Source organism: Cherax quadricarinatus, chromosome 4 (assembly GCF_038502225.1).
Source record: "Cherax quadricarinatus isolate ZL_2023a chromosome 4, ASM3850222v1, whole genome shotgun sequence".
Classification (NCBI taxonomy): domain Eukaryota; kingdom Metazoa; phylum Arthropoda; class Malacostraca; order Decapoda; family Parastacidae; genus Cherax; species Cherax quadricarinatus.
In genome coordinates, this window is record NC_091295.1 from 61,428,419 (window position 1) to 61,444,996 (window position 16,578).

Consider the following 16,578-nt stretch of genomic DNA (forward strand, 5'->3'; position numbering starts at 1 on the left):
CTGGGCTCAACACTCAGTAAGCTCTCAGAAACATAGTGAGAAAGACATTCCTTTTTACTCTTGTCACATGGTTGGAATAGTAGTGAATGTATGAGCACACTTTAGTGGCCTTCCTATATACTGTAAACTTGTAAACCGGTGTATCAACACCGGGTTGATAGAATCCACTTCTTTCTCCATGGTGAATTTAATAGACGGGATCAGAGCGTTTAAGTCTCGGTAAAAATGTATCCAAGGCCATATCATTCGGCCAAAAACACAAGATGTCATTATGACACAGGATATCATTCATCATCAGCCTAGCCTTGACAAACTCCATACACAAATTTCTTAATAGGGGAGACAATGAATTTTCCATAGCCATTCCCTGCCTTTGAGCGTAATGTTTCCCTTCAAACGCAAACTTGCAATCAACTACACACAACTTAATCAACTCAGTAATAATGTTCTTATCGAATGGCATTGAGAACTGGTCTAATTATTCTTCCAGATAAGATAACAGAAAGGGAACAAGCACTCCTGTGAACAACGCATATCAAAAGAGGGGATGGGTAATTAAGAAATCAATATATTCAATTAAAGAGAGAAATAAAGAAAGGAATAAGAAAAGCAAAAAGGGATTATGAGGCTAAGGTTGCAAGGTATGTAGGGATACAGAAGTAAGATTAGGGGCAAGATTGGCCCACTTAAGAGTAACTCTGGTCAGATCACTGACAATGATAAGGATATGTGTGAAATTCTCAATACCTACTTCTCAGTTTTTACCCAGGAAAATACTAGCGATATTCCTGAAATAATAGATTATGTAGAACAGGACGATAATAAACTATGAACGATTGCAGTAACTAGTGACATGGTCCTCAGACAAATAGAGAAACTAAAACCTAACAAATCCCCAGGCCCTGATGAACTGTTTGCAAGGGTGTTAAAGGAATGTAAAGAAGAACTTAGCATACCTTTGGCTAAGCTTTTTAACATATCACTACAAACTGTCATAGTGCCTGATAAGTGGAAAATGGCAAATGTAATACCTATTTACAAGGCAGGTGACAGGTCCTTGGCTTCGAACTATAGACCAATAAGCCTTACCTCCATAGTGGGAAAATTTATAAAATCAATAATTGCCGAAGCAATTCGTAGCCATCTTGATAGGCACAGATTGATAAATGAATCTCAACACGGTTTTACAAAGGGGCGTTCCTGTCTTACGAATTTACTAACTTTTTTCACTAAGGTGTTTGAGGAGGTAAATCATGGTAATGAATATGATATTGTGTATATAGACTTCAGTAAGACTTTTGATAAAGTTCCACACCAGAGGCTATTGAGGAAACTTAAGGTACACGGAATAGAAGGAGAAATTTTTTCCTGGGCAGAGGCATGGCTGACAAATAGGCAGCAGAGAGTTTGTATAAATGGGAGAAATCAGAATGGGGGCACGTCACAAGCGGTGTTTCTCAGGGGTCAGTGTTTGGCCCGTTGTTGTTCACAATTTACATAAACGACATAGATGAGGGAATAAATAGTGACATAAGCAAATTTGCTAATGACACCAAAATAGGCCGTCCAGTTCATTCTAATGAGGACACTAGAGCACTCCTGGATGATTTGAAAAGACTGATGCAATGGTCGGAGAAGTGGCAGATGCAGTAAAATTTTGACAAATGCAAAGTTCTATATGTTGGACAGGTAAATAACCATGCCACATATAAACTAAATAATGTAGATCTTAACACTACTGATTGCGAAAAGGTTAGCAGTAATCTAAAACCAAGACAACAGTGCATTAGTGTTCGCAATAAAGCCAACACAGTTCTTGGCTTCATATCTAGAAGTATAAATAATAGAAGTCTTCAGGTTGTTCTTCAACTCTATATATCCTTGATTAGGCTTCATTTAGACTATGCTGCTCAGTTCTGGTCACCGTATTACAGAATGGATATAAATGCTCTGGAAAACGTACAGAGGAGGATGACAAAGATGATCCCATGTATCAGAAATCTTCCCTATGAGGAGAGACTGAGGGCCCTGAATCTGCACTCTCTCGAAAGGCGTAGAATTAGGGGGGATATGATCGAGGTGTATAAATGGAAAACAGGAATAAATAAAGGGGATGTAAATAGCGTGCTGAAAATTTCCAGCCAAGACAGGACTCGCAGCAATGGTTTCAAGTTGGAAAAAATCAGATCCAGGAAGGATATAGAAAGCACTGGATTGGTAAAAGAGTCGTGGATGAGTGGAACAAACACTCAATACCGAAGAATCTTGGAATCATCGCTTATCTCTATAACCAACAATTTCAACCAGAACAATGGCTTCTATAACATAGCAGAACCACTTGCCAAGAAACTTCTTCATCGCTATCCCACATAAGAACATAGAACACTGCAGAAGGTTTGCTCACAACTTATCCAATACCCCTGCCAAGCTACCCAAGATTTTAGACTCTATAACCCCACCCGGTAGATCATCAGATGCAGTATTCTCCACCTGACCTCAACATTCTGAACCTGACCATACTCACGTACCTTCCACCCCAGGTAGATCTGTTTGTGACTTGAAAAAGCCCACTGTGTTGGCGAAACGTTGTCAATAAAGGATCACATTAAAATGCATATGTGTTTATGTTTCCAACCAGTACCCTCGCCTGTCCCAGGTTAATGAGTCCTAGGATCCATCCGTAAACCCCCGGATGTCTCCCTTTCCTCACTTCCATAAGGTCTCAGGTTCATGAGTCCAGGAATCCATCCGTCCGGATGTCTTCCATTCCCCACTTCTCCAAGGTTTAACTCAGCATCCAGTATTCATGCATTACCCAGGTTCATGAATCCAGGAATCCATCCGTTCTTCTCTGGATGTCTCCCCTTCCTCACTTCCCCAGGGCCTGCCTCAATAGCTAGTATTCTTGCCTTCCCCAGGTTCACGAGTCCAGGAATCCATCTGTGTCCACTCAGATATTCTCTCTTCCCCTCTTCCCCAAGAACAGCCTCAACAGCTAGTATTCATGCATTCCCCAAGTTCATGAGTCCGGGAATCCATCCGGTCGCTCCCGGATGTTTCCCCTTCCTCTCTTCCCCAAGGTCAGCCTTAACAACCTCGCATTCCCCAGGTTCATTTATCCAGGAATCCATCCGTTTGCTTCCGGATGTCTCCCCTTCTTTACTTCCCCGAAGTCACCGGTTTCGCCACTCCCAGTGACCTTTCTAGATGGAAACTTGGTCTTGTCTCGCTGGTCTACGGTAGAGACTGTCCAGGTGGGTGCAATTACTGGAGGTGACACACACAAAACTGCGTCCAGTAATTACACCCACCAAGACAGTCACGACCGTAGGTCAGCTAAACGAGACTATTATGTAATGTACTATTTTATAGAATATTTTATAAAAAGAAAAAGCTCCATATATATATATTGTCATTTTCCGGGTTTTGTACTGAAACTGGGCTTGTATTATTTCTGGCCAGTCAAGAGAGGAAAGGAGAGGAGAGTGAGGTGTGTGTGTGTGTGTGTGTCAGTTTTTGGAGTGCAGAATCTGCAGCAAGATACCCTAATACGTTACTGTTTGTTTTGTAGAGATTTTTTTTAAGTTTATACTCTAGGTTACTTTATTGGTTTAAGTGTTCTCATGTTTATCTGTAGAGGCCTGTTAAGTTTTGGGAGAGTACTTGTACTGCTTGCATGTTGAGCAGCCTGCAGAAGAAGGGGTGTCATGGAGCCTCTCTATAAATATTTGTTTTTTACTCGCTAGAAGCAGTGTACTAGTGAGCTTATGTGAGTACTGGGTAAAGGTGAACTAGAGTTTGGTGATGTTGGTTGTAGTAGAGTAGATTGTAGGTTGTTTATATTACTTTACTTTTAATATATATATATTTTTGTAGAGGCGAGTTTTTGTGTTTTTCCTCATAATTAACCTTTTAAATTTATGCTTCATAATTTGTATGAAGAAATAGGCTGGCCCTAGAGTGGTTTCTTTTTTTATTTTAAATAATATAAATGCTCCTAGACTAGGCAGGTCGTTTACCCTATTGGAGCCAGGACTTGTATTGACGCTACGCAGCCAAAAAGCGTAACAGAGACGAAACTCACACCCAGCTCACCCACTGAGAGGCTAATCACCGAAAACTTTAAATTCTATTTAAGTTACTCTACGAATATGTATTAAATAAACGCTATTTCTAGTTTTTTGGGTGAATAAGTTTATTTGTCAATTTGTGTGTGTGTATAGACGAGTGTCCATGTGCTAACCTCTCTCTCCTCCTCTTAAGAAACTACAGTAAATATGAAGGGAATTTCTTTGTTCTGTAATCCTCAGTTTTTATTTACAAAGCACTCAATGATCCACAAGTCCTGTTCATAATGTGCGTATTATCACATATTTATGCGTCTCCACACACACACACACACACACACACATGTATATGGGCGCCTGGCAAACCTGAGAACAGCGTTCCGATACCTTAATAAGGAATCGTTCTAGACACTGTACATCGTGTACGTCAGGCCCATACTGGAGTATGCAGCACCTGCTTGGAACCCGCACTTGATAAAGCACGTCAAGAAACTAGAGAAAGTGCAAAGGTTTGCGACAAGGTTAGTTCCAGAGCTAAGGGGAATGTCTTATGAAGAAAGGTTAAGGGAAATCGGCCTGACGACACTAGAGGATAGGAGGAACGGGGGAGACACGATAACGACATATAAAATACTGTGCGGAATAGACAAGGTGGACAAAGACAGGATGTTCCAGGGAGGGGACACAGAAACAAGAGGTCACAATTGGAAGTTGAAGACACAGATGAGTCAGAGAGATATTAGGAAGTATTTCTTCAGTCATAGAGTTGTCAGGCAGTGGAATAGCCTAGAAAGTGATGTAGTGGAGGCAGGAACCATACATAGTTTTAAGACGAGGTTTGATAAAGCTCATGGAGCGGGGAGAGAGAGGACCCAGTAGCAACCGGTGAAGAGGCGGGGCCAGGAGCTAAGACTCGACCCCTGCAACCACAAACAGGTGAGTACACACACACACACACACACACACACACACACACACACACACACACACACACACACACTCTGTGAAATTGGAAAAGAGGTTGGAGAAGGAGACAAAGAATTGGGAGGCACAAGTCGAAACTGCAGCAGCCAAGATAAGGGTCCTAGAAGCTGAGATAAATAGGCTGAAGCGAGTTACAGGGGCAGTGACCAGAGAAGACACAGCATATGAAGCTGCGAGGCCGAACAGGAAGGAAGGAATTATGAATTATGCTAAGGTCATATCAGTCTGCCAAGGAGGACCAAGGAGTGAAAGGGAAGATCAGCTGGTTGCAGATGGAGAGGGTGATAGGTCGAATGCTGAGGCACAACCAGGCTATCAAGAGCCACTGGAAAAATCAAGGGAGAAACTGACCACATACAGGCAGGATCCAGAGTCACAGAGGGTGAGGCAATGGGAGGAAGAAAGGGCAAAATCAGTGTTTATCCATGGGCTTCAGGAGAGAGAGGAAAGGACACACACTGAAAGGCAGCAGGAAGAAAGAAAGGAGATTGAGAAAATCATCACGGAAATAGGTGAAGAGATGGACGAGATTGTAAATTTTCAGAGAATAGGGGGTACTCGAAGGGGAGAAACCGACCAATCAAGCTGATTCTCAGGACGGAAACAGTGCGGAACAGGATCCTCCAAGAGAAACCACGATTGAAATACTCGGAAGAGTACAAGAGGGTGTTCCTAGACAGAGACAGAACAAAATCAGAACGACAGCAGCTGAGGGAGAGGACAAAAAAGCGAAAGGAGCTAGGAAAAGAGACAAGGAGGGAACCAGCAGAGGTCAGTCAGAGCAGAACAGAACAGCAAGGGCAAGCACACACACAACTATTCTCAGAACCATACAACCTATCACACCATCCCAACACACACTACAATCCATACCCACAGCCTCCACCCAACACCGAGCTATAGAATCCCACAGTATGCCACCAGGTCTCCCACCCTCACAGGCCCCCCCAAACCACAGTGTTGGAAAGGAAACTGAAGGTATGGTACACAAACGCTGATGGAATAACAAATAAGTGGGAGGAGTGGCATGAAAGAGTCAAAGAAGCATCACCGGACATCATAGCTCTCACAGAAACCAAGCTTACAGGTATGATAACAGATGCCATCTTTCCAACGGGATACCAAATCCTGAGGAAAGACAGAGGGAACAGGGGGGGTGGAGGAGTGGCGTTGCTGATCAAAAATCGCTGGAATTTTGATGAGCTGGAGAGAGGAGACAGCGGAGAAGAAAGAGATTACATAGTGGGAACACTTCACTCTGGAGGTCCCAAGGTGGTAATAGCAGTGATGTATAACCCACCACAGAACAGCAGGAGGCCAAGGCAAGAGTACGACGAGAGCAATAGAGCGATGGTTGACACACTGGCTAGAGTGGCCAGAAGAGCTCATGCATGCAGGGCAAAGCTCCTGATCATGGGTGACTTTAACCACAAGGAGATCGATTGGGAGAACTTGGACCCACAAGGGGGCCAAGATACATGGAGGGCTAAGATGATGGAGGTGGTACTGGAAAACTTCATGTGCCAACACGTAAGGGACACTACAAGAGAGAGAGGAGAGGATGAACCAGCAAGGCTGGACTTAGTATTCACCTTGAGTAGTGCAGATATCGAGGACATCACATATGAAAGACCCCTTGGGGCCAGTGACCATGTGGTTTTAAGCTTCGAATACACAGTAGAGCTACAAGTGGAGGGAGAAGCAGGAAGGCCAGGACGAATGAAGCCAAACTACAAGAAAGGGGACTACACAGGAATGAGGAACTACCTGAACGGGGTTCAGTGGGACAGAGAACTGGCAGGGAAGCCAGTTAATGAGATGATGGAATATGTAGCAACAAAATGCAAGGAAGCTGAGGAGAGGTTTGTACCCAAGGGTAACAGGATTAATGAAAAAGCCAGGATGAGCCCATGGTTTACCCAAAGGTGCAGGGAGGCAAAAACCAAGTGTGCTAGGGAATGGAAGAAATATAGAAGGCAAAGGACCCAGGAGAATAAGGAGAACAGTCGTAGACCCAGAAACGAATATGCACAGATAAGAAGGGAGGCGCAAAGACAATATGAAAATGACATAGCAGCGAAAGCCAAATCTGACCCGAAACTGTTGTACAGCCACATCAGGAGGAAAACAACAGTCAAGGACCAGGTAATCAGGCTAAGGAAGGAAGGAGGAGAGACAACAAGAAATGACCGTGAAGTATGTGAAGAACTCAACAAGAGATTCAAAGAAGTGTTCACAGAGGAGACAGAAGGGACTCCAGAAAGACGGAGAGGTGGGGCACACCACCAAGTGCTGGACACAGTGCACACAACCGAGGAAGAAGTGAAGAGGCTTCTGAGTGAGCTAGATACCTCAAAGGCAATGGGGCCAGATAACATCTCCCCATGGGTATTGAGAGAGGGAGCAATACATCTATCGAAACAGGGAGATTGCCTGAGGCATGGAAGACAGCAAATGTAGTCCCAATCTTTAAAAAAGGAGACAGACATGAAGCATTAAACTACAGACCAGTGTCACTGACATGTATAGTATGCAAAATCATGGAGAAGATTATCAGGAGAAGAGTGGTGGAACACCTAGAAAGGAATGATCTCATCAACAGCAGCCAACATAGTTTCAGGGACGGGAAATCCTGTGTCACAAACCTACTGGAGTTCTATGACATGGTGACAGCAGTAAGACAAGAGAGAGAGGGGTGGGTGGATTGCATTTTCTTGGACTGCAAGAAGGCGTTTGACACAGTTCCACACAAGAGATTGGTGCAAAAACTGGAGGACCAAGCAGGGATAACAGGGAAGGCACTACAATGGATCAGGGAATACTTGTCAGGAAGACAGCAGCGAGTCATGGTACGTGGCGAGGTGTCAGAGTGGGCACCTGTGACCAGCGGGGTCCCGCAGGGGTCAGTCCTAGGACCAGTGCTGTTTCTGGTATTTGTGAACGACATGACGGAAGGAATAGACTCTGAGGTGTCCCTGTTTGCAAATGACGTGAAGTTGATGAGAAGAATTCACTCGATCGAAGACCAGGCAGAACTACAAAGGGATCTGGACAGGCTGCAGACCTGGTCCAGCAATTGGCTCCTGGAGTTCAATCCCACCAAGTGCAAAGTCATGAAGATTGGGGAAGGGCAAAGAAGGCCGCAGATGGAGTACAGACTAGGGGGTCAGAGACTACAAACCTCACTCAAGGAAAAAGATCTTGGGGTGAGTATAACACCAGGCACATCTCCTGAAGCGCACATCAACCAAATAACTGCTGCAGCATATGGGCGCCTAGCAAACCTCAGAACAGCATTCCGACATCTTAATAAGGAATCATTCAGGACCCTGTACACCGTGTATGTTAGGCCCATATTGGAGTATGCGGCACCAGTTTGGAACCCACACCTAGCCAAGCACGTGAAGAAACTAGAGAAAGTGCAAAGGTTTGCAACAAGACTAGTCCCAGAGCTAAGAGGTATGTCCTACGATGAGAGGTTAAGGGAAATCAACCTGACGACACTGGAGGACAGGAGAGATAGGGGGGACATGATAACGACATACAAAATACTGAGAGGAATTGACAAGGTGGACAAAGACAGGATGTTCCAGAGATTGGACACAGTAACAAGGGGACACAGTTGGAAGCTGAAGACACAGATGAATCACAGGGATGTTAGGAAGTATTTCTTCAGCCACAGAGTAGTCAGTAAGTGGAATAGTTTGGGAAGCGATGTAGTGGAGGCAGGATCCATACATAGCTTTAAGCAGAGGTATGATTTATCCCATTCATTGACAACTGGAACAACTTTTATGGCAAAACATGATATGTATGCAAGGGATGGGGTACATCTCTCTGGGGCTGGGGTGGTAGCACTTGCAGACTCGATTGAGAAGGCCATTGGTGAAATGCCTATGATTTTAAACTGATGGAAGATAGAGGTATGGGTGTGTGTGGGAAACAAGCAGGTTGCAACACTTGGGTTGGAAACAGTAAATGTATAAAAGGCATTCAGCATGAAGTTATAAATAAAGACAATAGATCAGGTCAGCAAACAAAGGGGGACAGCAGAGGGCAGCAAGGGACTAGCTCCCTTAAGGTTTACTATACTAATAGCAGGAGTGTAAGAAATAAGATAGATGAGCTAAGATTAATTGCAAGTGCAGGAAACATAGATATTATTGCTATAACAGAGACCTGGCTCAATCTGAAAGATAGAGAGATGCCCTCTGAATGTCACATACAAGGCTATAAATTATTCCACACTGACAGGGTCAACAGGAAAGGTGGTGGAGTAGCGATGTATGTTAGAGACAATTTAAATTGTTGTGTTAGACAAGATATTAAATTAGAAGCATCAGCCACTGAATCTGTTTGGTTACAGCTTCTCGAGGGCCGAGAAAAACTAATTTTGGGTGTGATTTACAGGGCCCCAAATCTTGATCGGGAGTGCAGTAAACTTCTATGGGACGAAATTCGTAAGGCATCTACATACGAAAATGTTGTGCTAATGGGAGATTTCAACTATAGACAGATTGACTGGAGCAATTTGACAGGAAATTTAGAGTCAGGTGACTTTCTTGATACGATCCAGGATTGTTTTTTAAAACAGTTTGTGACAGAGCCAACTAGGGGAAATAACCTCCTTGACTTGGTTCTTGCCAGTAGGGAAACACTAATTAATAATCTTGAGGTTAATGATGAGCTTGGGGAAAGTGATCACAAATCACTCAGTTTTAATATATCATGGAATTCCCCTAATAATGGCAATCAAGTCTCCGTCCCTGACTTTCGCTTGGCTGATTTCATAGGACTGAAAAATTACTTAGGTGGGCTGAACTGGAATGACCTGACTAAGGGTCAGGTAGGTGGTGATGGTTGCCGATATGATGCTTTCCAGGGCATAGTTCTAGCTGCTCAGTCAAATTATGTTCCAAATAGGGAAATCAGATCAAACAAAAATGATCCTAAATGGATGAACAATAGATTAAAATATCTGATTGGTCAAAAGAGAGGCATATATAGGCAAATCAAAAGAGGAGAGGGGCAATTGAGAAATCGATATATTCAGTTAAAGAGAGAAATAAAAAAGGGAATTAGAAAAGCAAAAAGAGATTATGAGGTTAAAGTTGCAAGAGAATCGAAGACTAACCCAAAAGGATTCTCGGGTCAGCTCACTGACAGTGATAAGGAAATGTGTAGAATTTTTAACACATACTTATTCTCAGTTTTTACACAGGAGGATACCAGCGATATTCCAGTAATGATAAATTATGTAGAACAGGACGATAATAAACTGTGCACTATTAGGGTCACAAGTGACATGGTCCTTAGGCAAATAGATAAATTAAAACCTAACAAATCCCCAGGCCCTGATGAACTGTATGCAAGGGTTCTAAAGGAATGTAAAGAGGAGCTTAGCACACCTTTGGCTAATCTTTTCAACATATCACTACAAACTGGCATGGTGCCAGATAAGTGGAAAATGGCAAATGTGATACCTATTTTCAAAACAGGTGACAGGTCCTTAGCTTCGAACTATAGACCAATAAGCCTAACCTCCATAGTGGGAAAATTTATGGAATCAATAATTGCCGAGGCAGTTCGTAGCCACCTTGAAAAGCATAAATTAATCAACGAATCTCAGCATGGTTTTACAAAGGGGCGTTCCTGCCTTACGAATTTATTAACTTTTTTCACTAAGGTATTTGAGGAGGTAGATCATGGTAATGAATATGATATTGTGTATATGGACTTCAGTAAGGCTTTTGACAGGGTCCCACATCAGAGACTATTGAGGAAAATTAAAGCACATGGAATAGGACGAGAAATTTTTTCCTGGATAGAGGCATGGTTGACAAATAGGCAGCAGAGAGTTTGCATAAATGGGGAGAAATCAGAGTGGGGAAGTGTCACGAGCGGTGTTCCACAGGGGTCAGTGTTGGGCCCCCTGCTGTTCACAATCTACATAAACGACATAGATGAGGGCATAAAGAGCGACATCGGCAAGTTTGCCGATGACACCAAAATAGGCCGTCGAATTCATTCTGACGAGGACATTCGAGCACTCCAGGAAGATTTGAATAGACTGATGCAGTGGTCGGAGAAGTGGCAGATGCAGTTTAATATAGACAAATGCAAAGTTCTAAATGTTGGACAGGACAATAACCATGCCACATATAAACTAAATAATGTAGATCTTAATATTACGGATTGCGAAAAAGATTTAGGAGTTCTGGTTAGCAGTAATCTGAAACCAAGACAACAGTGCATAAGTGTTCGCAATAAAGCTAATAGAATCCTTGGCTTCATATCAAGAAGCATAAATAATAGGAGTCCTCAGGTTGTTCTTCAACTCTATACATCCTTGGTTAGGCCTCATTTAGATTATGCTGCACAGTTTTGGTCACCTTATTACAGAATGGATATAAATTCTCTGGAAAATGTACAAAGGAGGATGACAAAGTTGATCCCATGTATCAGAAACCTTCCCTATGAGGATAGACTAAGGGCCCTGAATCTGCACTCTCTAGAAAGACGTAGAATTAGGGGGGATATGATTGAGGTGTATAAATGGAAGACAGGAATAAATAAAGGGGATGTAAATAGTGTGCTGAAAATATCTAGCCTAGACAGGACTCGCAGCAATGGTTTTAAGTTGGAAAAATTCAGATTCAGGAAGGATATAGGAAAGTACTGGTTTGGTAATAGAGTTGTGGATGAGTGGAACAAACTCCCAAGTACCGTTATAAAGGCCAGAACGTTGTGTAGCTTTAAAAATAGGTTGGATAAATACATGAGTGGATGTGGGTGGGTGTGAGTTAGACCTGATAGCTTGTGCTACCAGGTCGGTTGCCGTGTTCCTCCCTTAAGTCAATGTGACCTGACCTGACTAGGTTGGGTGCATTGGCTTAAGCCGGTAGGAGACTTGGACCTGCCTCGCATGGGCCAGTAGGCCTTCTGCAGTGTTCCTTCGTTCTTATGTTCTTATGTTCTTATAAAGCTCACGGCTCAGGGAGAGTGACCTAGTAGCGATCAGTGAAGAGGCGGGGCCAGGAGCTCGGACTCGACCCCCGCAACCTCAACTAGGTGAGTGAGTACACACACACACACACACACACACACACACAAGAAGAGGTACGATAAAGCACATGGAGCAGTGAGACAGTGAACCTAGTAGCGACCAGAGAAGAGGCGGGGCCAGGAGCTATTACACGACCCCTGTAACCACAAATAGGTGAGTACACACACATATTAAACTAATAAACAATCCTTTGTATCAAACATAAGCACATAAGCCTGTAACCCACATAACCCCGCTCTTCTCACTGTTAAGTGCGAATTCATGTATTTTACAACCTCACACACATCTTATACCGAACTCCATGTCACAAACCCACATACACATTGACATGTGTACACATTCACATTGTCTTCTTTCTTGTGAAAAAAAATACACATATGCATCATCTGGATATCTTTATTTGTATATGTTTCGCCAACCAACATCATCTTGTCGGTATAGAATACAATTCATGTACAACTTTCTTCCTTATATTTGACTGAGGAAGGCAATGGCTGGCGAGACGTTTCCTCCACAATAAAGATACACAAATATGGCACAAGTGTCTCATCCATCAAAATAAAAAACTATTTTCTCGGGAGACTAGATCTCCTAACAATTTTTTTTTTATTGGTGGCTTCAGCAACCTGGCCGGTACGTCTCTCTGTTGATGTCTCCGATACTACGTTATATTGTGATGTATTGCGATGTACGAATGTTAAGCCTATGAATGTTGTGAAACACTAATTTATGTTTACTTTAATCTCAATGTTTAGGGTGTAATGTATACATATTGATAATATCTAAGTGTATAACGACCTGGCAGACTATCGCGTAGATCATAGTAACTGAACATAAGAATCTTCCACTCATGAATAACTTCTAAATTATTTCTAAAATTTTAAAACATATTTAAAAGTGGGTTGGTGGGTTAACCTTAAAGACAAACCACTGGCCTCCACAAGGCAGGTTCTGGTAACTCAAGAGTTAACTCTGAGGCTAACAGTGTTCGCAAATAATAATACATTTAGATAATTAACGTTTCTTGCTACTGTCTTTGTCATGCACACAGAAACAGACATGCATATTTTTCACAGCAGTTGATACAGCCTCCACACTAGACCATCCGGATAATAACAAGCTACTAACCAGCGTTGGACTAATAATATGAAAAACTTAAAAAAAATAAAGTAAGTTGGGACTCAGTGCCCTCGCTTGACGACTCGTTCTCTCTGCCAACTCTCATGCTAAACCTTCTTTGGATTCCCTATATTTCCTAGCATAACATCCTCCTATAACTGATGCATCCAGTGTCTCCTTCATTTCCTGCTTTTCCTGTTCTCTCTGGTACATTGGTGAAAATGGTCTCTCTCTCTCTCTCTCTCTCTCCTCTCTCTCTCTCTCTCTCTCTCTCTCTCTCCCCTCTCTCTCTCCTCTCTCCCCTCTCTTTCTCTTCTCTTCTCTCTCTCTCTCTCCTCTCTCTCTCTCTCTCTCTCTCTCTCCTCTCTCTCTCTCTCTCTCTCTCTCTCTCTCTCTCTCTCTCTCTCTCTCTCTCTCTATCTTTCTCTCTCTCTCTCTCTCTCTCTCTCTCTCTCTCTCTCTCTCACTCACTCTCTCTCTCTCTCTCTCTCTCTCTTTTTCTTTAATACTAACAATACCCTTATATTGCAGATTGAAATAATGTAGATTATCCAACAAACTTTTATCACAGATCAATGAAAACTTGAAGCAAATGTTTTAGCTGACTAAAACAGAATATTTGATAGTGAGGTTTGCTCTCCACTGTGCCTTTACCTGAAGGTCACATTACACCTTCTCTCGAAGGTCGCATTACACCTTCTCTTGAAGGTCGCATTACACCTTCACTTGAAGGTAACATTACACCTTCACCTTAAGGTTACATTACACCTTTACTAGAAGGTCACATTGCACCTTCACCTGAATGTCACATTGCACCTTCACCTGAAGGTCACATTACACCTTCACCTGAAGGTCACACTGCACCTTCACTTGAAGGTCACATTGCACGTTCACCTGAAGGTCACATTACATCTTCACCTGAAGGTCACATTGCACCTTCACCTGAAGGCCACATTGCACCTTCACCTGTTGTCCAACATGGGTATATGGACTTACATAATAATACACAATAAAGAAAGAGCACAGTTCTGGGGTACAGCTCTCAGCCTGGCTGACTCTGTTGTCAGAATGGGTGACTGCTGTCAGCGTAGCTGACTCTGCTGCTCTGCTGCTCTGCTGTCAGCGTGGCTGACTCCGTTGCACTAAACTTAAGTTTAACTTCCTGCAGTGTGTCTTCCTACATTTTATTTACATTTTTCTTTTCTAGATCAAGATGCATATTTTTTGTTTTGTTTTGGCTGCTATGGCTTAATTTCTCTTTTGTATTTTCTCTGTTATGATATACATTCATACATATAATATTATACCTTCCTACATAAATTTATTTGCAACATCTCCATAATTTCAACACTGACTTTGATTCTGTTTAACTGCAAAATGCAAAACACTTTCGTGAGGGGGGATGAAAGTTTCCTTGATGTTGTAATGCTCTTGTTCCAAGGATTTAGATCCTTTTCTGGGATCATACTTTATTGTCAACGATTAACCAAGCAGCGTTTGACTTCTCCAGGTTTAGCAATTTATTAATTTATTGATAATAATTTTATTAAACCAGGATGAACAATCTTTTATTATAGGTTCTCGCCCTTTCCTCGAATCAAACTTAAACGTTACACATTTTTTTATGTTTAAGTCAAAGCAGCAAAAAACATGCATTTTGACAGATAAAAGAAAAAAGTAAGAGAGTCTGCCTTGAGTTGAACTGAAGTTCAGTGCAGCAGAGTCAGGCAGACTGACAGCAGAGTCAGCCAGGCTGACAGCAGAGTCAGCCAGGCTGACAGCAGAGTCAGCCTGGCTGACAACTGTACCACAGATCTGTGCTCTCTCTTTATGGTGTATTATTAAGTAAGTTCATAAACGTTTTCTTCCTATGTTTACTTACATCTACACATTTACATCTCACTCCTAACCCCCCCCCCCATGGTACGAGCACTCACATACACATACTTGTGTACACAAACTTGTAAGCATATCTACACTATTCCACACGCTTGACTAAACTGAACAATATTGTACAAGCATTGTGAGAAAATTAACAAAATTCTTGAATACATAATTTAAATTTTTTTAAGAAAATGGAATGCTGATTTACAATGTCTTGACTAAGGTATAAATACTCTTATGTATCATATTATAAAAGATTAAGTATAATTAGAATTAATTATTAAACAATAAGACTCTCAGTTTTCACATTCATTCTTTTCTGCCACTTTCTATAATGACAATAAAGGTTCACAGATACACACAAAAACAATCTTCTTGGGGTTGAAGACTCGATCATTTCGCAAAAAGGAATTTTGGTGGTCGCTGCTGCAACCCTGCCAATACGTCTCTCTATTAATGTCTCCGATGCTGTTCTTATGTACTGTGATGTATTGATGTTATATGACTTACACAGTGAATGTTGTGGTACACTAAGGTGTGCTGTAGCGAGCAACAGCGCAAAACCAACAAGTGTTGAAACAGTAATTGCAGAGAGGAACTTTATTGAGAGATGTTGCCTGTGTGAAACAGGCAACACTTCTCATCCAGTTTTACCACTTGTGGATTTTTCTCTATTTCTCGCTACAGCACATCTTAGTGTACCTCAACATCCACTGTGTAGTGTATACTGAGTGAGAAGTGTTGCCTGTGTAAAACACGCAACACCTCTCAGTAAAGTTCCTCTCTGCAGGTGTGTTTCACAATCATTTGTTTCGTGATGTATATAAGTTTATCTGCTATACTGGAGTCCTCAAGACGGTATGCCACTGTTTCACAACTAGTCAAGAATACTTTAGTCTATGAAGGAGTGTTTAAACTAAACAATCAACATAAATACACTGAAAGACGTGAACCTTTCCAAGTTCATATATATATATATATATATATATATATATATATATATATATATATATATATATATATATATATATATATATATATATATATATATATATATATATATATTCGGCACGACATATATATATATATATATATATATATATATATATATATATATATATATATATATATATATATATATATATATTTATATATATATATATAAACATATATATATATATATATATATATAAACATATATATATATATATATATATATATATATATATATATATATATATATATATATATATATATATATATATATTTATATATATATATATAGATATTTATATATATATATATATATATGTATATATATATATAGAGATATATATATATATATATATATATATATATATATATATATATATATATATATGTAAACATATATATATATATATATATATATATATATATATATATATATATATATATATATATATATATATATGTTGT